At 39.5% G+C, this 25,152-nt stretch overlaps 1 long non-coding RNA gene across 1 annotated transcript in view; it reads right to left on the bottom strand.

Moving 5' to 3' along the window:
• Positions 1-7,588: 7,588 nt before the first annotated feature.
• Positions 7,589-25,152, bottom strand: part of LOC137503131 (uncharacterized) — a 50,611-nt gene continuing 33,047 nt past the window's right edge. Inside the window, exon 3 of the long non-coding RNA XR_011019070.1 lies at positions 7,589-8,990. This is a non-coding gene — a long non-coding RNA (uncharacterized lncRNA). The remainder of the gene's footprint in view (positions 8,991-25,152) is intronic.

Raw genomic sequence — 25,152 nt, 5'->3', positions numbered from 1 at the left:
TATTCTCATCTATATCTTGACGTATTTATTTCAATTTTCACCTTGTTTTATATGTATAGAATGAAAACTGCTCTTCCAGCAACGTTTTATTTGAGAAAGCATCATTGAAGGTTAACTTCCCAAATGTTACATGTAAGACTCCAAGGAGTAACAGTACAGTGTTGCCAAGTTTCAGTGTCACGGCCTTTAATGTAGTCTGGCCATGCTCCATGCCACGACGAATTCATCAATGTATTGCAGCTCGTGGTGGGCACATCCTGTAATGATTGTTGTCCAAACTTGCCGTCAGAGGGACCTGGACGTGTAATCATCGAATCACAACCGAACACTCATCCTGCATGTTCAATTGCAGCAATGTAGCACCACTCCTTCTGGGTGTTGCAATTTCCATTTTCTTTGGTGTATATTTCATTCATTTCCATACCATATTATTTTAAATTTCATAATCATTTCATACGCACAGGATGAGAGGGGTAACGCCCTATGGTAATGGAATAGACCACACCGCCTTCAACTCTACGCCTAGTGTCGGGTAGTGGAAAATAATCCGACTCCCTGACTACTCTGCGTGAACGAATTTCTACTCAGTTTGATTACAAGGCATCTGACTTTCCGTTTCAGGAGAACCTTACAAAAATGTAATCCTACTCCTCACTATGTTTAAGGGTGAGGAAATGCCATCACAGACAGATGAACTGTATATACATCTCGCCAGTCACATAGGATTTAGCAGGCAAGGGAAAATCACCTGATATTTCCCCAGCAGTGTGTTTCGTGATGTAAAATTGGCTACGTGCCATGTATAGCATAAGTTGAAGCCAAGTGATGTAAGTGCTAGTGTGACACCAGGGCGAGTATCAGAGGGGATGCAGTGAAGCGCAACAGCTATAGCCGGCCGTTAATATTATATGAGAAAAATTTACTGTACAAATACACTTTAAAAAGCAGTGATTCCAACTTACCATATTAACCCTTAACTTAGCACCGTATCCATATGGATACACAAAACTATTTCACTTATTTTATGTAGTAAAACTGGTATTATATATTTTTTGACTATCCTATGTTATTCCATGACTATTAGAAATCTCTTTGAAACACATGGCAGCTACTTTTTAATGAGCGGGACAGTAATAAAGATTAGTTTACAAGATGGCGCTGACTAGTCAACTCATCTAGATATTGTTGCTGTTTCCAAAGCAATATTACATTATTGGTGAAGATATTATTGTGATTATATTGAAGACAGCATGGATAATAATATTAAGAAGGTAGGTAAATGATTAAAATGAAATTATTATTAGTAGTATTAGTGATGCAGGAAGAAATTCAAATGTATCCAATTTGATACACTGCCAAGAGAGTAGATATATAATGTTTGATTCAAACGTATCCAATTGGATACACTGCCAAGGGAGTAGACATATAATGTTTGATTCAAACGTATCCAATTGGATACACTGCCAAGATAGTAGACATTTGTAATATTTAATATTTATGTATTCATATGTTCACATAACCAAGTTACCACATGTTAGGTTTTTAATATTATATCTTTAAAGAGGGAATGCATGTTTCTTCATTATTTCACTTAATGTGCAGTAGCTTATTTATAGTTTGCTATCACTGAAATGTTCCTAAGTTCTTTGTGCAAGCTATATGATACATATTGAGTTTTTTGTCATGTAGTATGCTAAAATTTCTTTCTTTCTTTCTTTCTTTCTTTCAGAAATTCCGCACACGTTCAGATAGAATGATGGCAAACTATCCTAAGGCCAATTCTTCATCAACGGTTTTCAAGAATGGACTGAAGGAACAAGAAGTAGTTTCAGCGTGTAAAAGTCGTGCAAGCCGTATTATGGCTCTTGTTCTCCCGTACGATTCTGGTTCAAGTAGTTCAGATGATCAAGAATCGCTCGTATTCAAAGGCTGCGATGAAATATACAGTGGGTCTAGTAACCTGATTTCTATTCCAAGAGATGATTTTCAAACAAATCTCTCTGATATTCACAAAGAACTCAGTCCAGAACTCAGCGTTATTACAGATGATTTAATAACATCTGATCCCGTACTAGATGTTTTAGGAAAGCAAGAGGAAGTAAGATCACTTAAAGAAGAGAAAATATCAGAAGAATTGACTGTGGGACCCATCAATGTTCTACTAGAAGTAAAAGAAGATAGTGTTATTGACAATATTGAATTTGAAGTAATGGAAGAACGTGGATGTGCTGTTGACCTACCATCTTGCTTTCATTTGCCAGCTTCTGCCAATAATGTAAATACAGGTTTAGAATCATTTCCAGAAACATCTACACGGGAAAGTAATCCCGTCGGTTTGTCTACATTTTTTCACTCACCTAACATCCTTTCATCACTTGCACCTCTAAGTAGCTGTTCTACAAATATGGAATCCAATTCTATTAATCAACCTTTATCAGTGCTCAATTCAAGCGATCCTTCAGCATATAGTAAAGCAAGAAATCGTGTAGCATCCCCTTCTGGTCGACCTGGAAATGCAAAGGTCATCAAGAATAACGTATGCTCTTCTGAATTTAGCTGGAAAAAAGAACCATTTAAGTACTTAGTCACAGACATTGATAATGATTCCACGAACACAACTCCGCCAAGAAACATCATTCGTAAACCTCTTCAGTATTTTTCTGATTTTTTCTCTGACGATATTTGGGACCTTATAGTAGAACAAACCATTCTATACAGCTCCAGTCTGAGAAATAACGCCATTCATGTTACCAGAAAAGACATTCAACATTTTATTGGAATATCGATTGCAATGGGCGTGGTACAGATGCCTGCATACACTGATTATTGGTCTGAAGCTCGTCGCTTTGAGAAGATTGCCTCTGTAATGCCCTTGAGGAAGTATCAGTTGATCCGTAGATATATGCACTTTGTTGACAACACTCTTCAAGCTCAAGATAGTGACAGATACTTTAAAATCCGTCCCATAGTAGATATTGTGAGTAGAAACTTTTTGGCTGTGGAAGAAGAAGGGCAGTATAGCATCGATGAAATGATGGTCCCTTACAAGGGAACTCGAGCAGGGAGCAGACGTCAGTACATAAAAAACAAACCTCATAAATGGGGGTTCAAGATGTTTGTATGAGCAGGAATTACTGGTATGATTTATGACATCTTACTGTATGGGGGTGAGGACACATTTCGTCAGCATAAGTTCAGCGATGCTGAGGAACTCCTTGGACTTGGTGGGAAAAAGCTTGTTCCTTTGTTTTCTTCGACAACTTATTTTCGTCACTTGAGCTCTTGATTTTACTTCGTGAGAAATATGGTATTTTGTCAATGGGTACAATAAGAGGCAATCGTTTGAGGGGATGTCCACTGATTGAGGACCAGAAGCTCGCAAAACAGGACAGAGGCAGCTATGATATGAAATCGTGTAATACCAACAAAGTGTGCGTCGTGAAATGGCAAGACAACAAAAGTGTTTGCCTTGCAAGTACCTTCTGTGAGGTTGAACCTTTGGGGACAATTAAACGACACGAGAAGAAGAAACTTGTGACCAAGAAAGCAGGCTCTGGTCAGGTCAAGACGATGCAGCAACAATGTGTAGAACCTCGTGCAAAGATCAATGTACCTTGCCCCAATATAGTGCTTAAGTATAATGCCTTTATGGGAGGGGTAGATCTTGCAGATATGTTGATAGCGTTGTACCGGACTGCATTACGAACTCATAGATGGTACCTTGCTCTATTCGCTCAAATCATAGATATGTGTCTGTGTAATGCCTGGCTTATGTATAGACGTGGTTGTAGGAAAGAAAACATAAAGAATGATTCGTTGAAACAGTTTCGATGGAACATTGCTGAGAAATTGATGGCAAAAGGCAAGCAGCATTCAGTGAATCATTCGCCGACAATACCTGCAACAGGATGCCCAAGGACTCAAGTCGATGCAGATGTTCGCTATGATCGTCAAGAGCACTTCCCACAACATTGTGAAAAGGGGCGCTGTCGTTACTGCAAGAATGGACAAACCCGCATGGAATGCATCAAGTGTCGGGCATGACTGTGCATAACCAAGGACAAGAACTGCTTTTACCACTTCCATCACAAGAAACTTATCTGAGCTGAGCTAAACAATCATTTTGATCCTGATATTGAAGTGTGGGTTCATGTGTGATTAAATATTTTTAACATCACTTCATTGATACCTTTAGATTGAGAATTTATAGTTTCCATGTTTATGTAATTCTTGGCAATGTATCCATATGGATACATATTAAAAGTGAAAGTCAATATCAGAATGCTTGGCACTGTATCCATATGGATACATATATATTTTTGTAGATTTTTACTATAAAAACCAACTAAATATTTTTTTAGTATTTTTATAGATGTTAGAGAGCACACAAGATGAAGAATATGTATATGTGGCAAAAATCTCAGATTAAAAGTTTGTTGTGCCAAGTTAAGGGTTAAACAATGAATACCCAGTTCAGATGTGATCTCACAATGCAATTAAGGTACCCAGACTAGAACTCGCTATCATTTTGCACTGAACAATCATGTTCAGAGATTGAATCGCTATTCCTGTCACTACCAACATGTATGAGGAGTTCTCCGAGCTACACATTCCTCTTCCAGCACTCAACTCTTAACTTGTATACAAATTCATACTCATTCCATTCCTCACTTGTAACGGCTGCAAAGGAAGGACACTGTGATGGTGCACTCTTTATCCCTGAGTAGCTGGTACATATTTTTGTCAGCAGTTAGGTGCTTCACAGTACTCCAATTTGTGATTAGCCAGTTCTCTTAATTCGTATTTACTGCCAGATGTTGAAGGTACTTCATTAATCTGATGGGTGTAGTACATCACACTGTCCATCAATATGTCACACTTGATATGTGTGGTACAAGCTGTTTTAAGTCAAGTTATGAAGTTATATACCTCCATTTCACCTTGGTAAAATATTTGGTTTTCAATTTGAACATGCAGAGTCCGCAGGGTACAAACCGTTCCTAACTACCTGCATATGATCTTTCGCTGACCTGCACTGTCCAAAGATGAATTATACTCCCAAAACTTCATTACAGTATAGGATGGACGGAAAAAATATTTCATCTAAAAATGGGACCGATCTCTTGTCTTTCTCTGCTGAAGTTCTCAGGTACACCAATGTCTTAAGCAGAATTTAGTTTCTTCCATGTTCTTCACACTTCTTAAATTTAAAGCCTATTGAGAGCAATACTTATCTCAGATGTTTGCGACTCGCCTTGCAATACAGCAACCTTGAAAGGGACTTATCCTGCATCCACCTTATTCAATACCAATGCGTACTGGTGTCGATACAGAACAGCGAATATGAGATTTATAAACTGCAGATCGCCTTGTTCCGTCTGATGATGCACTTGCCTGTATCACCTAGTACAATTTCCTTATTCACTACTCCCTTTTTACCCTGAGTGGATAACTTCATCCCATCATCACCTCCCTTCTGATTTTCTCAATAAATGGCTGATGTTTCCTTACCACTGAAGCTCGTTTACTTGCTTGAAAGAAAGCTAAAGGAAATTGCACCCTTTTCTAAACCACGAAAAGCAATTACATTCCCTATAAACAACTTTGTTTTAGGACCTGCCATCACCTAACATATGGAGACAATACACTTCCGAAGGAATACGATACATTCAATGAACGGCGTCAGCTAAAAGACAGTTCAACACTCGGCATACAAAAGCCGACTGCACAGCTAATTAGGCACCTTCCCCGCCAGCACATACCCCAGTATTGCCAAGCTGTGCATAGTACGGACGAGAATTCCTTTTCCTCGGGAGTTTAGAGAAAAATGGCTAAAATCTGGAGAATCTCAAAGCATCTCGAAAGAAACTGAATAGTGCCACATTCCTTGAGCGCCATTGCAACAAAATGTTGGTGTTAGAACTTCTTGCTCAAAGAGCAAAATTCGGGTTATTTTAAACAACGGCATTCTTTGTTGATCTGCCCTGGAACACTTGGAATATTTCTTTTGCTCTTACATTTAAGTTTATATGAACACATAAAGGAATGACATAGAAAATAACTTACTTTAGATGGTCTTCAGAAATGAACACAAAAATTAAAATCGAATAGTCCATTCGTAACTCTCACAATGGTTTCATGGGCTGTGAAATAGTGGAACACCCTCTTACATTATTTTAAAGACGTAATATTTATTATGAAATGTAAACTTCTCGAACATACGCAACGGTAATTACTTAGTATGTATGTCTGGAGCAGAAGTCATAGAATCAGATGTCGAAGAGACTCCCACTATCTCCCATTTATTGTAAATTATTCACTTCACAGATATATACACATATCTATACAGTGGGCAACATTAACATTGAATCATACAATAGTGCTGACTCGACGAATCAGGCAACGTGATCTTGCTGTCACTGAACTGCGACTACCAGAGTCAAGTTTTGTCTGTCATAAACGTGTTAGATTGTTAATAACGTAATTCTAAATACAGAATGTAATGAAAGTAACATTAACATACACTTCTTTAACATGGCATTGCAGTTTATCTTCTGAGTTGTCCCTGAAATATTCACGGGCCCATGATTTCCTCTTGGTAGCTATCAATATGCGCTCTAAGAACTGCATCGCTTTAACGACAGTCAAATGATTAGGCTTAAATGACTGACTTTTACTCGTAGGTTAAGTGTGATGTTGCATACCTACTTACAGCTCGTTAGTGTATCATTCCCCGTGAATAGAAGGCCAAACTTCCATTCACGACACAACCTATTGTCCCGTTGCGCACGATGTCAAAGCCTGTCGTTCTCAGTGTGCCACGTAACTGTGGTGTAAGGTGCGTGCTTATGTCCTCGAGAGCCTCGTGAGGCATGCTTTTGTGAGAAAAGCATTGAGAAGTTCTCGAGGATCTTGTTACCTATCCCTAGTGCACAGTGACTAGAGCTATTCAATATTGGCTTAACGGCAACGTCTCCCATGAGACCTGGGTGAGCACTGACCTGCGTTCACCGTTCGACAACATTGGACAATCTTCACTTTTATTGGCTTGTGACGGTACACTCCCCTGTGCAAATTAGAAAGCTATTGGTCTTGGTTGACTAGGGCCAAAAGAGCAGGTAAGTTATAGAGAAGTTTGCATTTCCCAGAAGTTTCACTTGGAGTTGCTAAGATCTAGGTATGGAGGTACAGGCCTCACATGTGGTATTGGTGACTTGATCCGGCATGTGGAATACGGTATCAAGAGTTTTAGTTCACGCTGAAAAGCTGGGACTCCAAGAGTAAGAGCTGTTTCATGAGAAGTTAGACATTTGTGGCTTCCCCAGAACACATTAGCCATATTGAGACACAACACACAGCAAGGGACACATTCCTCTACACGATCATGATCGTGTTGATCACCAGTCATATCAGTGCAGAAGTATGGAAAATCACAGACGTTGATCTGAAAAAGCAAAGGGGATTTGGCTAGGACTGAGAAAGGAGAATGCCTCATACATTTTGTGATTTAGACAATAACACTCCTTCAATTCATGTTTATTACTATTAATTTGCAACATATAAAAGAAACAGAAGAAAAATTCTCCTCATGGCATCTCAAAAATACAAAATGAACTAAGATTAGCACAAAATCACATAATTTCTGTGTCACAAAACAATCAGGACCTCGCAAGTTAATTGCAGAAAGCTTAACACATCTTGTTCCATAAGCTGTTAAAAATCTTCTTTCTTGAGGAAACCACTTTTCATTGCTCAGAATTTAAATCCAGACCTCCTCGATAACCAACCAATGGTAATGTTATCCAGAAATCATGCCCCACTAAAATGATATTGTAAATGTTATTTAAACACCACTACTAAATTAAGTATTTTTAGATTCACACATTATACTATTCCTCATTCAATTCTGAAGAGCTCGAAATAAATACCCTACACAGGGTGGCGCAAAAGTCACTGGACACTGATGTAAACAAAAGATTGAATTTCTGTTTCATTACAAATACAAACAATGCTAACTGTTTTCCGTCTGCATGAATACATCTTCCAAGTTTTTGGAACATTTAGGCCTACATACTGTATGGCATAGTGTGGTATCACTGTCAAAGTCACGAAATGCGTCGTGTATATAGTCTTTTATTTCAGCAATGGTCCGAGGATCTTTAAAATAAACAGAGTCCTTGACGACATCACGTAGGAAAAAATCCATGCACGTGATATCTGGTGAACGTGGAGGCATGTCACCCTTCGACCAATCACTTTTCTTTGGAATGTTTCATTTAAATAATCGCGGACGGCAGTGGCATGATGCGGTGGTGCCCAACCATGTTGAAGGTAATTTTCTTGAAAGTTTTCAGCACACGCCGTAAGTCCTGGTACCAGATAATTCTGAAGCACGTCCAAATACTTATCCCCTGTAACTGTTCCGTCAAACAATATGGTCCAAATACGCCAAATAATGATATTGCCTCCAGACACTCACATTAGGTTGATTTACTTGTTCTTCTAAGAAAAGATGTTTATTCTCAGTACACCAGTACGTGCATTTATGTCCGTTAACTTGTCCGGTTAACTTAACATTGGCCTCATCAGACTACAGAATGCTATTGAATAGGTTAGGATCATCTTTTTGTTCGCCAAGCATCAATTCACAAAACTTAAGACGATATGGATCGTCTTCCAGTAACCCATGTCGTAAACGTGGTATGTTAATTTTAAAATTCTGTTTGTGTAACATTCTTTGCACTGACCCTCGTGATAAATTCAGCTCACTTGCTAATCGTCTGGTTGATTTTCGCGGACTTTGGTTCACAGCTAAACATACACGCAATTCATTTTCCTCAATTGTGACTGTTCTTGGGCGGTCAGATCCCGGTGCATCATAACAGATCTATGTTCTTCAAAACTATTTCGTACGTCGTACGCTGTTTGTCTAGACGTTGGTTTTGATCTAAAGTGTTGTCCCCGTTCATTAACAACTGCAGTAGCACCACCTTTGAAAATGACAAAATTAAACCAAGATTCGTTGGTAAATCACATCAATGCACATCATATTACAAGAAAAACACAAATTACAGGGGACAATGAAATAACATTCCCAATAAATATACATTCACCAGCCTAGTGATACTTGAAATACACAATTAAATGTGCATTTATAAGAAAATCATAATTATTGATAAACAATTTGCTAACACCTTAATGCACATTTCAATCATCGTTTTCCAATTCATACTGCAATGACACTTATCAAGGTTACAAAAACTGCTAGCACTGCCTCTCTTTGATTCTGTAACTTAGGAAATTCTGGTTTGTAACTGTAACCAATTAACACATAGAAAATTCTGAACAGTTTGCACAGTGGCGGCTGTAACCCATCCCCACTCCAAAAAATACAAATATTTAGAAACATACCGGTGTGTGGTTTTCTTTCTTTGCCATTTGCCTTACGTCGTACCGACACAGATAGGTCTTATGGCGACGATGGGACAGGAAGGGTCTGGGAATGGGAAGGAAGCGGCCGTGGCCTTAATTAAGGTACAGCCCCAGCATTTGCCTGGTGTGAAAATGGGAAACCACGTAAAACCACCTTCAGGGCTGCCGACAGTGGGATACGAACCCACTATCTCCCGGATGCGAGCTCACAGCTGCGCGCTTCTAACCGCACGGCGAATTCGCTCGGTGGTATGTGGTTTTCAAGGGGCTCTCCACTGAGTTTTCCACACTGAACAAACACGCAAACAACCCCAACACATATACACATTCCTCATAAAACACTATAAACCTATATAATTAAACACAATAACACCTGCAATGGCTAAATATTCACCAATTCAAACACTTGGTGTGAGCGCGCAAAAACGTAACTTCTTAATGCTACCAACGTCATTGAAATAAAACCAGCAACGTCGTAATGCAAAATTACATGTTATGTTTTTATATTGACATTTATAAACTAGAGATTTTTAAATAAGGAAAATCACAATATCATGTCCTTATTTTGACAACATAAAAAGTACAATGTTTAAGGTTCATCGATTTACAAATGTGGCTATGGAATAGGAAAGTTGGTGGTATTCTATCCTCTTTGGTATTAAAAGACCTGGCGGGAACAGCTCTACAGCATTTTGTGTTCCCGTTTGCTTTGAGCGATCCCCTCTTAAATACTACCGCTGAGTCAAGAGGGTGCCAGCTGCCACGTTCTCATATCGGTCGTAATGCAAGTGCTGCCTCTCTGTGGTCGAACGAAGAATTGCTGTGAAGTGATGTCTTGGCTGTTGTTTCCACAGCCTGTCGGAACACATTCTGTTTGTATCGAAAAAGTTGGGCACGCATGCGCAAAAGGCAGAGTTCCTGGTTTCTGGCTAAAAGCTTAGATCTCGCTGAGCTGTGACCACACAGCACTCAGCGTGCAGCGCACCAGTACTTACCTGGTTGTGAGGGGAGTTGAATAATTTCTTATTCTTTTGCTGACGCCTTTTCCAATGCACTGTATTTGATTGTAGATAGTATTTTTCCAACAGGCAATGTGCTGCAGCACATAAGGTACGGCCGCCACACAGGACATGACCATCAATGATGGACACTTCTAACCACCTCTCTACACTACTTTGGAATACATCACCATTTCCCTGTCACTATCCACAAGCAATTTCTTTTCAGCCTGCAACATTTTAATGCAGACATCACACTTTTTAAATGATATTTTAATCACTTGCAAACTGATGTAGCTGGCAATGCAGACTAAAATCCATTGTGTTTCAAGGGGAACTCTGATATGAACTATTTCTTCTAATGCAAGCTCTAACCCATCTAAATTATCAATAACTGTATCATGGCTATTGATATAAACATTATGAGCAAAGTCTTTCAAAGTAAATTCACGAAGTTTTGCAGACCTCATCTTTAATACACCTAACAGTTTGATCTTTCTTTCAGACTCAAGAATTCATTCCACAGAGGCATTAGAAGTGCAACCACTCAATCTCCTGTAGAGACTAAATCTTCTCTCTGAACTGTCTGTCTACAATTTTGTAGTAAACACATAAGACCAGTGGTAATTATTGAAAACACATTGTGGTAAGTATGTTTATCAAAGTAGTGTATGTTTCACTTGTCAATCTTCCTTCTGCTTATGACATGTGCCTAAGTGCATATATGTTTTAAACATGTAAGGAATGAAAGGTTCATGTTACCAGGACCAGTAATTGGACTAGCATCTTCATTCATAGTATATGTATCTTTCATGGGATGCTGTATATTACAGACTGACCACCACTTTTGAATTAATTTTAGGAACTGGATTGTGCCATCAGAAACATCCACACCTTGAGTCTTAAGCAAATACAAATCAGCAACATTCTTATGATCAAACACTTTACTGCTAATGATACATTTTGTCTCTATTGTTGTTGGATACAGAGCCATCCTAGATAAATTTGAAGCCATTTTTAGTAACAATTTCTTCTCCGAACGAAACAGCTCTTTATGATCTGAAAATTTGGCCTGAGAAGTTATAATTTACAGACTGGCTCTGTACCAACACCAACACTGACCACATCACTTAAAACATCAAATGTCTTATCAACGTTTGGTATAATAAGAGAATGTCACTGCCCATATCATTAGTTCTGGAGAGTATCTTATTTGTTTAATTACAGAGAGCCCTAACTGTTCCGGGACAAATTTTACGTCACTAATTCCCTCTGCATTAAACTCACAGGTCTAACTCAAGTGCATTTTTTTAAAAGGTTCATAGAAAGAATCATCAGAATAACTTGTGAAATGACTTAGCAAAGTGTAAAACTTCGTCCATCTGTCATATTTCCGGTCTTCACAAGCACTAAAATGCTCTGTAGGCAAACAAACATTTTTGTGAAACATTTGAACTGCAAATGAACTTGAAACTTTAAATCTCAATGTTGCAACCTTAATACATGACTCATCATCCACTTTCACAAACAATGCATAATCTTCCTTCACTATTCCACTGAATGGTTCAACGAATTTCTTCTGAACTTCACAGATGAAGGAGGTAAAATCTGTAAAATTGTCACATTCACACCACTTAATGAAATAACGTCCAAATACTAAAAACACCACAACATATAAAAATATCTTGATAACCGATAAATGGACACTGCAACACTATTTACACATAAAAATATTCGGTGGAAAACAAACCAAAACCAAACCCCATGGCACTACTGCCCATGAAGGGCCTTGGCCTACCAAGCGACTGCTGCTCAGCCCAAAGGCCTGCAGATTGCGAGATGTCGTGTGGTCAGCACGACGAATCCTCTCGGCCATTATTCTTGGCTTTCAAGACCCATTTGGTGGAAAAATACAAATCGCGAATTCCAGTAGCAAGATAACCTCAACCAACCATACACGTGAGCGGTATAAACCGAACTGTATGTAGGCATGGCCTCACACGCCGTCTACACGTGGCCCAATGTGACAGCCATTTTGTCACGTATCTATGTATGCATTCCGGTCTGATAATATTGTAGTTGGTCCGGGTTCATACGTGAAGAGAAATTGACAATCCTTTCCAACATACGATAAGTCAAAGACGCCAAAATTTGGTTGTTTGAGATGATAGACGACTTTAAGAGGCTGGGTGGTGCGCATACAGACGTAGAAGTACCGCACGATTGAATTTACTGAAAAGTGTTTCTTATTTCTACAACAAGGAGCAACATAATAAATATAAGAGATCCGTCCGACTCCTTGGCTGAATGGTCTGCGTTCAGGCCTTCAATTCGGAGGGTCCCGGCTTCCAATACCGGCAGGGTCACGATTGTAACTGCTTGTGGCTCGAGGACTGTGTGTCCCAACACTCTCCTCTTCATATTTATGCAACACTACCAACACGCAATAGTGATTACATCCCATCACGTAGGCTTGGCGTCGGGATGAACATCAGATCGTAAAACAGAGTCAAATCCACATGTGAGACACATCTTGCACCCACTACCCCAATGCTGTGGGAAAAGCGGTAAAATATAACAGACCCATGTCATGGCTGCAATTGACTTATATTAAATTATCGACAAGAAGCAGAAACTTGTAAAGAGAATACACGATTATGTAACATACGTCGCGCGCAGTTGGTACGATCTCAAAACGGGCCCTCTTCCTTTCTCCTTACCAGGATGACGATGAAGTGTTGTAACTGCACGTACAGTATTTTATAATTATTGAAGTTAGTTCACTTACGTAGATTACTAAGTACTGTTCATTTGCAAGTTAACATTTCATGAAGTTCATATTTTCTCGTTGTCAGAACGTCGAACATTTTCTTTAGTAAATTGGACTTAGCTATGAAGCATGGTTCATTTACCACGACGCCATCAAGAAACACTGTTTCTCTTGAATTCCGAGACGGAAGTGCGCTGTGTGTCGTCACACGGCTTCGAGGAAATTCGCTGTGTCGCATCGAATGTTTCGAAACAGTCAGCGGTGACATTTAGCCCATATTTACTGTTAAAACTGTATTTAAATATACAAGAGGCGGAATAATTCAGGCTTATCGCATTCTATGTTGTACATATATAATCACGATATAAAACTAGCAATAATTCTTCTTCTTCTACAATTTCCTCATCGCATGTCCGCTGTCATCACGGCGATCGACTCTTGTTCCCAGCAAGTCGGAAAAGTGTGGTGGAACGAATCCCACAACATTCTCGTAGATTATGTACGCAAGATTTTCTCCTTTTTGCCCTACTCCTCTTTCCTTAAATGTCATCTATAAGATAAACTGCAGGAGGTCACTTATTCATTTGAGCCAGTCCCATAATACAGTAAAAATTACAAGAAAGATGATACATATTAGAGTGGTGCTGCCTAGTACCAGATACTAGCACTAGTATCAGAGGGATGTTTTTCTTTACGTTGTCCTTGGACCTCCCAATTCAGTTTAAAGACTTCCATGTCGTCCAGGACTCTTCGTAGTAACAGAGAAGCTTGTGTTCAAGTTTCTCAAGTTCCAAGCGATCTGGGAATGTGCGGTTCCTGGTTCAAACATGGTTTCATTTGGATCTGCAAGTAGACAAGTTGATGTCTATGGAGAGGGCGAACTGTACGTCTCCACATTCGCGGCTACTTCACGTCGAGTGTCAGGTGGAGCTATTAGTTTTAGTTGGTTGGTTTTAGATACCCTGCGATCAGTCAGTAAGCTTCTACGAGTGCAACGTAGAACTTCTTGGCATGTACAGATTTATACCATACAGCTGTGGCACTCTTTCTGGATGAGCGGCCCAATCTGATCATGTCAAAGCATTGTGAGAGGACTTTTGCCTCGGTGTTGGAGCAGTGATAAGTGCAAAGCTTGACCTCAGATACTTAGGCGTATCACTGTGTTCCAGTACATTTCCCAATCACTTCACCTGCAACTTTCAGTATTCCCCACGTGAAAAGCATATGTCTGGTTCTTTGATGGATTTAGTTTGAAATTATTATTCCCTAAACGTATAAACCACCACATTACCCCACAATTTCCAATGACATGACCAAAGTACTCTACTTTCTGATATTGTACGTGACCTCCAGCTCGGAGTACTGTAGCCCCACATCTCGAAGGATGGTGTGCAGGCGTCAGCAACATAAAGTAAACCGGGTGAGTTAGTAATGCGGTTATGGGCGCGCTGTGAGCTTGCATCCGGGAGGTAGTGGGTTCGAACTCTACTGTCGGCAGCCCTGAATATGGTTTTCTGTAGATTCCCTTTGTTACATGGGGCAAATGCTGGGGCTGTACCTTACGAAGGCCACTGCCGATTCCTTCCCACACACAGGCCTTCCCTATCCCATCGTCGCCATAACACCTATCTGTGTCGGTGCGACGTAAAGCAAATAGCAAAACCACCTTAAAATAAGACAGGACATACACAACACTGAAGTAAACAGGAACAGAGACAATGAAGTGACACGGGATTTAAATCATTATCTTGAATGCAGTCCTTGGGAACTAGTTTCAACAGGACTGCTCATGCTGTGATCAAGTACGCTGGTGAGAGACCTAAAGCACTGCACATGCTCCAGTGATGTGTCAGGTACTGTCAACTTTATGGGTTGAATGGCATGTTTTCTTACGGTCACTAAGTTAGTATTTTTCGTGTTTAAACCCAGAACTTTTTTTGACCAATCAATTTGCCAATATCTGTGGATTTTCATCACTTACTGCAAACAGAAAAGTATCATATGCATATTGCGGATTATTTATTTATTTATTTATTTATTTATTTATTTATTTATTTATTTATTTATTACGATTCAATGGGATGGGTTTAAAGCAATTGTTGAGGAATGAGAAAATAGGTTTCTATCTTTAAAGGTGGTAAGGAATGGTAAAGATCCCCTATATTATAACAGGAAAGTAAAGAGACTAAGGAGGAGGTGCAGGTTGGAAAGAAATAGAGTAAGTAATGGCTGTGGAAGTGAGGAGAAATTGAAGGAACTTACTAGGAAATTGAATCCAGCAAAGAAGTCAGCTAAGGATAACATGATGGCAAGCATAATTGGAGGCCATACTAATTTTAGTGAAAAATGGAAGAATATGTATAGGTACTTTAAGGCAGAAACCGGTTCCAAGAAAAATATTCCAGGAATCATTAATGAACAAGGGGAGTGTGTATGCGAGGATCTTCAAAAGGCAGAAGTATTCAGTCAACAGTATGTAAGGATTGTTGGTTACAAGGATAATGTCCAGATAGAGGAGGTGACTAATACTAAAGAAGTATTAAAATTACCTATGACAGCAGTGACATTTACAGTAAGATACAAAAGTTGAAAACTAGAAAAGCAGCTGGAATTGATAAGGTTTCGGGGGATATACTAAAGACAATGGGTTGGGATATAGTACCATATCTGAAGTACTTACATGATTATTGTTTGCATGAAGGAACTTTACTAAATGAATGGAGAGTTGCTGTATTAACCCCTGTATATAATGGAAAGGGTGATAGACATAAAGCAGAAAATTACAGGTCAGTCAGTTTGACATGCATTGTATGTAAGCTTTGGGAAAGCATTTTTTTTAATATATTAGGTATGTTTGCAAAATTAATAACTGGTTTGATTGAATTTTGGCATTTAATAGGGTAGATCAAGGGAGACTATTGGCAAAAATGAGTGCAATTGGACTTGATAAAAGAGTGACTGAATGGGTGGATCTGTTTCTAGAAAATAGAACTCAGAGAATTAGAGTAGGTGAAATTTTATCTGTCCCTGTAAAAATTAAGAGGGGAATTCCTCAAGGCAGTATTATTGGACTTTTATGTTTTCTTGTATACATCAATGATATGTGTGAAGAAGTTGAATCAGAGATAAGGCTTTTCAAAGATGACGTTATTCTGTACGGAGTAATAAATAAGTTACAAGACTGTGAGCAACTGCAAAATGACCTCGATAATGTTGTGAGGTGGACAGTAGGGAGTGTATGATGATAAACGGGGATAAAAATCAGGTTGTGAGTTTCACAAATAAGAAAAGTCCTCTCAGTTTTAATTACTGCGTTGATGGGGTGAAAGTTCCCTTTGGGGATTATTGTAAATATCTAGGTATTAATATAAGGAAAGATCTTAATTTGGGTAATCACATAAATGGAGTTGTAAATAAAGGGTACAGGTCTCTGCACATGGTTATGAGAGTATTTAGGGGCTGTAGTAAGGATGTAGAGGAGAGAGCATATTTGTCTCTGGTGAGACCCCAACTAGAGTAGATTACTTGATTCAGGAACTGGAAAAAATCCAAAGAAAAGCACCTCGATTTGATCTGGGCGATTTCCGACAAAAGAGTAGCGTAACAAAAATGTTGCAAAGTTTGGGCTGGGAAGACTTGGGAGAAAGGAGACGAGCTGCTCGTCTAAGTGGTATGTTCCGAGCTGTCAGTGGAGAGATGGCGTGGGACGACGTCAGTGGACGAATAATTTTGGATGGTGTCTTTAAAGGTAGGAAAGATCACAATATTGTAACAGTAAATGTGGTACTTTGGTAGACATGAGACGCAGGGCGTGTACCATTCGTTGAAGTGCGTACAGAGGGAGAGGGTTTGTTTACAAATAAATCTTAAATTTTTTCCTCTGAGTTTATTAAGAAATTCAAAGTCATGTCACCTCTGTACAGCTGATACAGTAGAAAATGTTCCTCGTCCTAGGGCTGGCGATGTCCTTGGATTCCGGCAGCTCCTCCTTTTCCCATACCAGTGAATCACCATTCCTCCCCCGATGGAAGTTCTAGAAGATCCATCCGACGTCTTGAAGATCCATACGGTGCTGATGAAGGGCGTTGAGGTAGTCCTCGTAGACGATGAACGTGAATGAATTTCGTTAAGACTTCGGGCGAGTTAATGCAAAGACTGCTTCTGCACAGATGAGAGGAAAGTTTATCAATGGTTTTAACAAGGTTCAAACACGAAAAAAAGGTATCTTTGAGAGTTTATCACACGGTGAAATGTCACTAAATTTTGTGCCGTGTTAAATGAAAATAAGGCCACTAGACTCGAATGAGCATGTAAGTTTAATACTCATAAAAATAAAAGTCCACTCGAAACTTATCGTCGAATTTTAACAGAGTCGCTTGAAGTTTGTGGCACTTGGCATAATGTAAAGTAATGTCGCACGACTTAGTTCTTAGTTTGAAACATTGTTCAAATTAATTAAATTGGATTAGAAAATAAAGATGTTTCACTCGTGAATTCGAACTCATTCACGTATTGATAATAACATGAAATTAAAAGACGAAATTAATCATGTATTGACAGTCCTCGGTTCGACTGTTCGTAAAATCGAAACGCACAACTGAATGTTCGTAGAATTGAAACGTGCTGTTTAGTATAATTGAAATGCACAGTTCACATATGCACAGTTTACAGTTCATGACCTAAAGTTCATGAAATGGTAAATTAGTGACGTAGTCATGCTTGCAATCGAGTAAATCTGGATTAAAACACAGTCTCATAAACTTGAAGTATTTAGTACTCTGTAAGGAGCAAACTGTTCTAAGTCCTGTCCATAACATTAAACTTCAAATTACGAGCACTCGAAAACATTCGCAAGTCTTAGACACTCGTGTAGAATAAACAGTCACTTGATAATGTTCAGACGAAGCACAATTTATATCACGTCCCGTCGGAGTAAAAGTTTATCACTCACAGTATAAAGAAATCCGTACAAGTCCATATTCGACGCGATTGGGTCAAAGTCTACGGACTCGAAGATTGATAGCCGCTTCACGCTAGATCACGGTCCTCGCGAACCGACTGTATGAACACCACTGCCTAGCGTGCACATACACACTGTGGCCACACATTGCTCTGCTGAGCGAAGCAGTACTGTATTTATATTTGATCCGGGCCTCCACATCTCGTTCCATAACTTCATCGCCTCATGTCAGATTTACGTGAAACTCTGCAGGAACGTAGATAAGGGATCGGGTTACACGATGATATTGTTAAATTTGTTTAATTGTTATTATGGGGAAAGTTATTACCCGTAGAAACTCGAAGAACATTCCACATCAGTCTAGGCTCTGTGTTGTGTTGAGGCATGCTGTGACGTCACCCGCTCTCTACGTCACACGCACACAGCTGTTGCTCGCCATCCAGTCAGTCTTTCGTAGCCGGCCCGGAGCGTAACGCGTAAGTTTTTAAAATTTCTATTGCGGGGACTTAGTTTTGTACCGCCGTTACCGGTACATCTCCCCCTCCTCCTGGGGAAAAGAAAATTCGATAAGATTTTCTTTTAATGATCTCTCCTGAAATATTTCTTTAGGTTGGCTGCATTGTAAATGCCCTCGATGCTTCCATCCAGCTTATTAATTTTGTATGCCCCGGTTTCGAGAACCTCTGCAATTCTATATGGTCTTACATAAAGTGGGCAAAACTTTGCATAAATGCGAAGTTCGGGGTGCGAAACAGCTGGTTTTCTTATCAATGGCCAGGGAGTTTAGATACGGAGTGACACATTTAGAAATGATACCATTATTCCCCATCTCTTTGATCACCGTCCTGGCTTCCTCTCGGTACTTCTCAGGAACTGGATAGGGCCGTTTTTTATAAGGAGAGGTGTCCTTAACATTCAATTGGTACTCAAAATCTCTAATAACGCCGGGTTTGTCATCAAAAACCTCAGGAAATTTCTCAAATATTTGTCGAGTTGCCTCTGCCATGCGGGAATCGAACTCTGGGCTTTCAGCCGCACTGGTGAGAAATATGAAGTGATCACGACCTTCGTCGAACACATCCTCAATAATGGGCACTTCCTGGCCCTCGACGGGTACCTCTTGACCGGGTCTACCCTCTTCGCAATCTATTTCATCGGCAGGCAGAGCATCGCTCATGTTGCCTCCGGTTTCTATGAATGGGGTACCCAGACCTTGGCACTTCAAATTATTACAGTCTACCAGCTGCAACTCTACAGAGTCGATGTTAAAAAATCGTATGACGTTGGCAGGATAATCAATGATTCCCCCACACTTGGCTAGGAAATCTAACCCTAGGATGACGTTGAATTTCATCGGCGAAATGACTAGGAATATATGCTCGAACTGGACACCTTCAATGTCAAATGTAACGAAAGCTTGAAGTTTACATTTGATATGCCTGTCCGGTACTATCCCTTTAATTTTGATCTGTGCGACTGGTATCAATAACATGTCTTCTCCCCCTTCAACATTTCAATTAACCTCTCAGAAATTAATGAGGCCTGAGCTCCAGAATCGATTAAGGCGGTTACGTAAAGTGTATCCAAAGCAATATTAATAACTGGAAGTCTTCGTTGGACCTTTGGTGTTGTACGAGTGGGATCTTCATACAAGAGATCTGAGTCATCCAAGTACCAGTAATTAATATTAGTGACAGAAATTATTTCTCCTCTACTCCGGTTTTCAGGCAATCTTATTGTTGTGTTGTCGAAGTTTTTTTAATTGCGCCTGTCGATTCGGGATTTGTCGCAGGCGTCGTGTTCTGTCTTTTGGCGTGCACTTGGTATTCTAAAGAGGTAGCGCCAGGTAATCCTTCATCCCGGTTTCGATTCTGGATATATTCGCGAGTTTCTCCCCATCTTCTTTCGATCTCGGCTCTCGGCGAATCTCCATCTCGAGTAAGCGACTCAATAGGTTTCTTCCACGTTTGATTACGTCTGTAAGGCGTACTTTGCCCGTATGGACGTCTCCTAAATCGCCGGAAATGAGATAATGAATCTCTCCGTGGTTCCACTTCCTCACGGGGTTCGGGATTCGATCTCGGCGGGTTGTTAACTTCGGCATGGTTGGTTGCAACCTCTTTCGTCTTAGCAACCCTGGGCGGATTTTGTGTATGGGCAGTGTCAAGTTTCCTTAATGAATTATCAAGTTGTTCTAGGTCTTGAACATTGGCTGCCACAAGAATTTCTTGTACATGCGACGGAAATTGTAAAGTTACTACCTGTATTAACTCCTGTTGTGGCAAAGGAGGATCAAAGAATTGCATCTTCTTTAATTGAGAAATGAGAAAGTCGGAATATCGTGAAGAATTAATCGCTGTGTTGTATCTCCTGGAGTACAACTGTAGCTTAATCAAATGTTGAATTTCTGAATTCCAAAACCTCTTCAACAAGGCCTCCTTGAACTCATCATAGGTTTTAATGTTAAATTTAAATGCTGTGTACCAATTTCATGCTTTCCCTTCCAATAATCTAGAAGCTATCCTCAATTGATGATCGGATCGTACTTTATTCTCTTGAAAGTACTCCTCAATGTTCAGGAGGAATTCTTTCGCTGAGTACTCTTCCTTTCCGGAAAATTTTGCAGGTTTATCGTCTGATAATTTTAAAACTGTGGAAATGCTAGAAGTATCTCCGCTAGACCCTTGACATTGGTGTGTAGACACCTCCTTCTCCACCTGAGTAATCCTATTATCAATGGTCTCTATTTTTCCTTGCAATTCGACGTTGATAGTCTTAACTTGTACATGGATGGAGTTTTCCACGCTCTGGACTTCCTTTTCGAGGTCCTGCTTCACTTCATTTACGTCGCGGCCTATGCGAATGATTTGAGTATGTGCGCTATCTAATTGGGTTTTTACGTGCTTATCTGTTTCCTCTTGCTTTGTTTTAAGTAAATTAACCTCATTACTTATTTTCTGGAAGTTAGTCTTAAAAGATTCATGGATGTTATCCTGAATAGAGGCTATTTTTGCTTGTTCCTGTGATAACTGACCATGAGATTCTTTAAATTCTGCCTTTAAGCTTTCAACTTCCTTAATCAATTGATGTGAGGTGGGAAACGAAGCTTTTAAGTCTTCAACTATTTGTAGTTTAAGGTCTTGTTTTACTGTTTCTAAGTCACGGATGAGGCGTTCGTTTATTTCCGTAAACTTAGAATTAATCTTCGCATTAGTTTCTGAGAATCGTTTTTCAATTTCAGAACCAGCTTTAGAAAGCCTATTTTCCAAATTAGCATTAACTTCGGTAAACTTGGTATTAATTATTTTAGTTACTTGTGTGATACGACTTTCTAAGTTGGCTGCAGTTGCGGCATTGGCCTCATTAATACGAGTGTTAATCTCATTAATACGAGATTCTAAAGTAGTACGTAATTGAGCAGTTGCAGCATTGGCCTCGTTAATACGAGCTTGTAAATCAGCACCTACTTGAGCATGCGATTCGGCAATACGTTCATTTATGCTAATCTTAAGAGCTTCAATAGCAGCTAAAATATTTTCCATTTTGATGGTAATGTATTTAAACCCAGCAACAAGAAAATCATAAATTACTTGAAAGAATTCAGATATCACCATTATTGTCCAATGGTTAAAAGTTCATGTTCTAAGTCATTCAAACATTCCCAAAAAGAAAATTCTCCAAGACATTTAAGACACAAAAAAAATTATCCCATATCATTGAAAACACTTCTTATAAAAGAAAAGTTAAATCTTGTTAGAAAGTTCTTTGGAATGTTAATGGCTATTCCACACAAAGCACTGGAAATGTATATGGATTAAGTTGCTAAGTCACACGATTTTAGTGCGATTTTGTCTATCACTGCACTTCTTAATTTATTACTAGTACTTCAAAATTGAGCATAGAATGGTCAAGTGTCAATTTAAGTTCTACTGCACTCATAATTAAGTTCTTATATTGCTGAAACGCTAATTTCTAGTTCTACTGCACTCCAAATCGGCCCCAACACGACTGGGGCGCCAATTTCTCCCCATCTCATCTGTAACAGTAAATGTGGTACTTCGGTAGACATGAGACGCAGGGCGTGTACCATTCGTTGAAGTGCGTACAGAGGGAGAGGGTTTGTTTACAAATAAATCTTAAAATTTTTCCTCTGAGTTCATTAATAAATTCAAAGTCATGTCACCTCTGTACAGCAGATACAGTAGAAAATGTACCTCGTCCTAGGGCTGGCGATGTTCTTGGATTCCGGCAGCTCCTCCTTTTTCCATACCAGTGAACCACCATTCCTCCCCCGATGGAAGTTCTAGAAGATCCATCCGACGTCCTGAAGATCCATACGGTGCTGATGAAGGGCGTTGAGGTAGTCCTCGTAGACGATGAACGTGAATGAATATCGTTAAGCCTTCGGGCGACTTAATGCAAAGACTGCTTCTGCACAGATGAGAGGAAAGTTTATCAATGGTTTTAACAAGGTTCAAACACGAAAAAAGGTATCTTTGAGAGTTTATCACACGGTGAAATGTCACTAAATTTTGTGCCGTGTTAAATGAAAATAAGGCCACTAGACTCGAATGAGCATGTAAGTTTAATACTCATAAAAATAAAAGTCCACTCGAAACTTATCGTCGAATTTTAACAGAGTCACTTGAAGTTTGTGGCACTTGGCATAATGTAAAGTAATGCCGCACGACTTAGTTCTTAGTTTGAAACACTGTTCAAATTAATTTAATTGGATACGAAAATAAAGATGTTTCACTCGTGAATTCGAACTCATTCACGTATTGATAATAACATGAAATTAAAAGACGAAATTAATCATGTATTGACAGTCCTCGGTTCGACTGTTCGTAAAATCGAAACGCACAACTGAATGTTCGTAGAATTGAAATGTGCTGTTTAATAGAATTGAAATGCACAGTTCACATATGCACAGTTTACAGTTCATGACCTAAAGTTCATGAAATGGTAAATTAGTGACGTAGTCATGCTTGCAATCGAGTAAATCTGGATTAAAACACAGTCTCATAAACTTGAAGTATTTAGTACTCTGTAAGGAGCAAACTGTCCTAAGTCCTGTCCATAACATTAAACTTCAAATTACGAGCACTCGAAAACATTCGCAAGTCTTAGACACTCGTGTAGAATAAACAGTCACTCGATAATGTTCAGACGAAGCACAATTTATATCACGTCCCGTCGGAGTAAAAGTTTATCACTCACAGTATAAAGAAATCCGTACAAGTCCATATTCGACGCGATTGGGTTAAAGTCCACGGACTCAAAGATTGATAGCCGCTTCACGCTAGATCACGGTCCTCGCGAACCGACTGTATGAACTCCACTGCCTAGCGTGCACATACACACTCTGGCCACATACTCAGGCCACACACTGTTCTGCTGAGCGAAACAGTACTGTATTTATACCTGATCCGGGCCTTCACATCTCGTTCCATAACTTCATCGCCTCATGCCAGATGTACGTGAAACTCTGCAGGAACGTAGACAAAGGATCGCGTTACACGATGATATTGTTAAATTTGTTTAATTATTATTGTGTGGAAAGTTATAACCCATAGAAACTCGAAGAACATTCCACATCAGTCTAGGCTCTGTGTTGTGGTGAGGCATGCTGTGACGTCACCCGCTCTCTACGTCACACGCACACAGCTGTTGCTCGCCATCCAGTCAGTCTTTCGTAGCCGGCCCGGAGCGTAACGCGTAAGTTTTTTTAAAGATTTCTATTACGGGGACTTTTGTACCGCCGTTACCGGTACAATATAAAGAGATAGAAGATATAATACAATATGTAAAGGTGACGAGAATCTAATTGTGATGGGAGACTGGAATATAGTGGTATGCAAAGAAGGATAAAGTAATATAGTAGGAGAATTCGGATTGGGACAATGGAACGAAAGAGGAAGTCGGCTGGGTGAATTCTGCACTGATCATAATTTAGTCCTTGCTAATACTTGGTTCAAACACTACAAACGACGGCTGTATACGTGGACGAGACCTGGAGACACTGGAAGGTATCAAATAGACTTCATTATGATTAGGCAGTGATTCAGAAACCCGGTGTTGGGTTGGAACACTTTCCTAGGAGCAGAAGTGGACTCCGACCACAACTTGTTGGTCATTAAATGCCATCTGAAGTTGAAGAAATTGAAGAAAGGAAGGAATGCAAGGGGATGGGATCTAGACATGTTGAAAGAAAAGAATGTGAGGGATTGTTTCAAGGAACATTTTGCAAAAGGATTAAATGAAAAGGCTGAAGGAAACACAATAGAGGAAGAGTGGATATTCATGAAAAAAGAAGTCAGTAGGGCTGCTGAAGAAATGTTTGGAAGGAAGAAAAGATCATGTAAGAATCAATGGATAACTCAGGAGATCCTAGACCTGATTGATGAACGACGAAAATACGAAAATGCTAGAAATGAAGAAGGCAGAAGAGAATACAAGCGATTAAAGAATGAAGTGGATAGAAAGTGCAAGGTAGCTAAGGAAGAATGGCTCAAGGAGAAGTGCAAGGATGTCGAAGGTTGTATGGTCCTAGGGAAGGTAGGTGCTGCATACAGGAAAATTAAGGAAACCTTTATAGAAAGGAAATCTAGGTGTATGAATATTAAGAGCTCAAATGGAAAGCCACTTCTAAGAAAGGAAGACAAAGCAGAAAGATGGCAAGAACATATCCAACAGTTGTATCAAGGTAAAGATGTAGATGATTTGGTTCGGGAACAGGAAGAGGCTGTTGATGCTGATGAAATGGGAGACCCAATTTTGAGGTCAGAGTTTGACAGAGCTGTGAGTAATAAATAGGAACAAGGCTCCTGGAATTGATGACATTCCCTCTGAATTACTGACTATCTTAGGAGAAACCAGCACGGCAAGGTTATTCCATTTAGTGTGTAAGATGTATGAGACAGGAGAGTATAATTAATTTATCTCCCATTTAAAAAAATATAAGAGCGGAAATGAACAATCAAATCAAAATC

This window comes from Anabrus simplex, chromosome X (genome assembly GCF_040414725.1).
Source record: "Anabrus simplex isolate iqAnaSimp1 chromosome X, ASM4041472v1, whole genome shotgun sequence".
Taxonomy (NCBI): domain Eukaryota; kingdom Metazoa; phylum Arthropoda; class Insecta; order Orthoptera; family Tettigoniidae; genus Anabrus; species Anabrus simplex.
The sequence above is the reverse complement of the archived record's forward strand: the minus strand, read 5'-3'. Positions and strand labels throughout refer to the sequence as shown.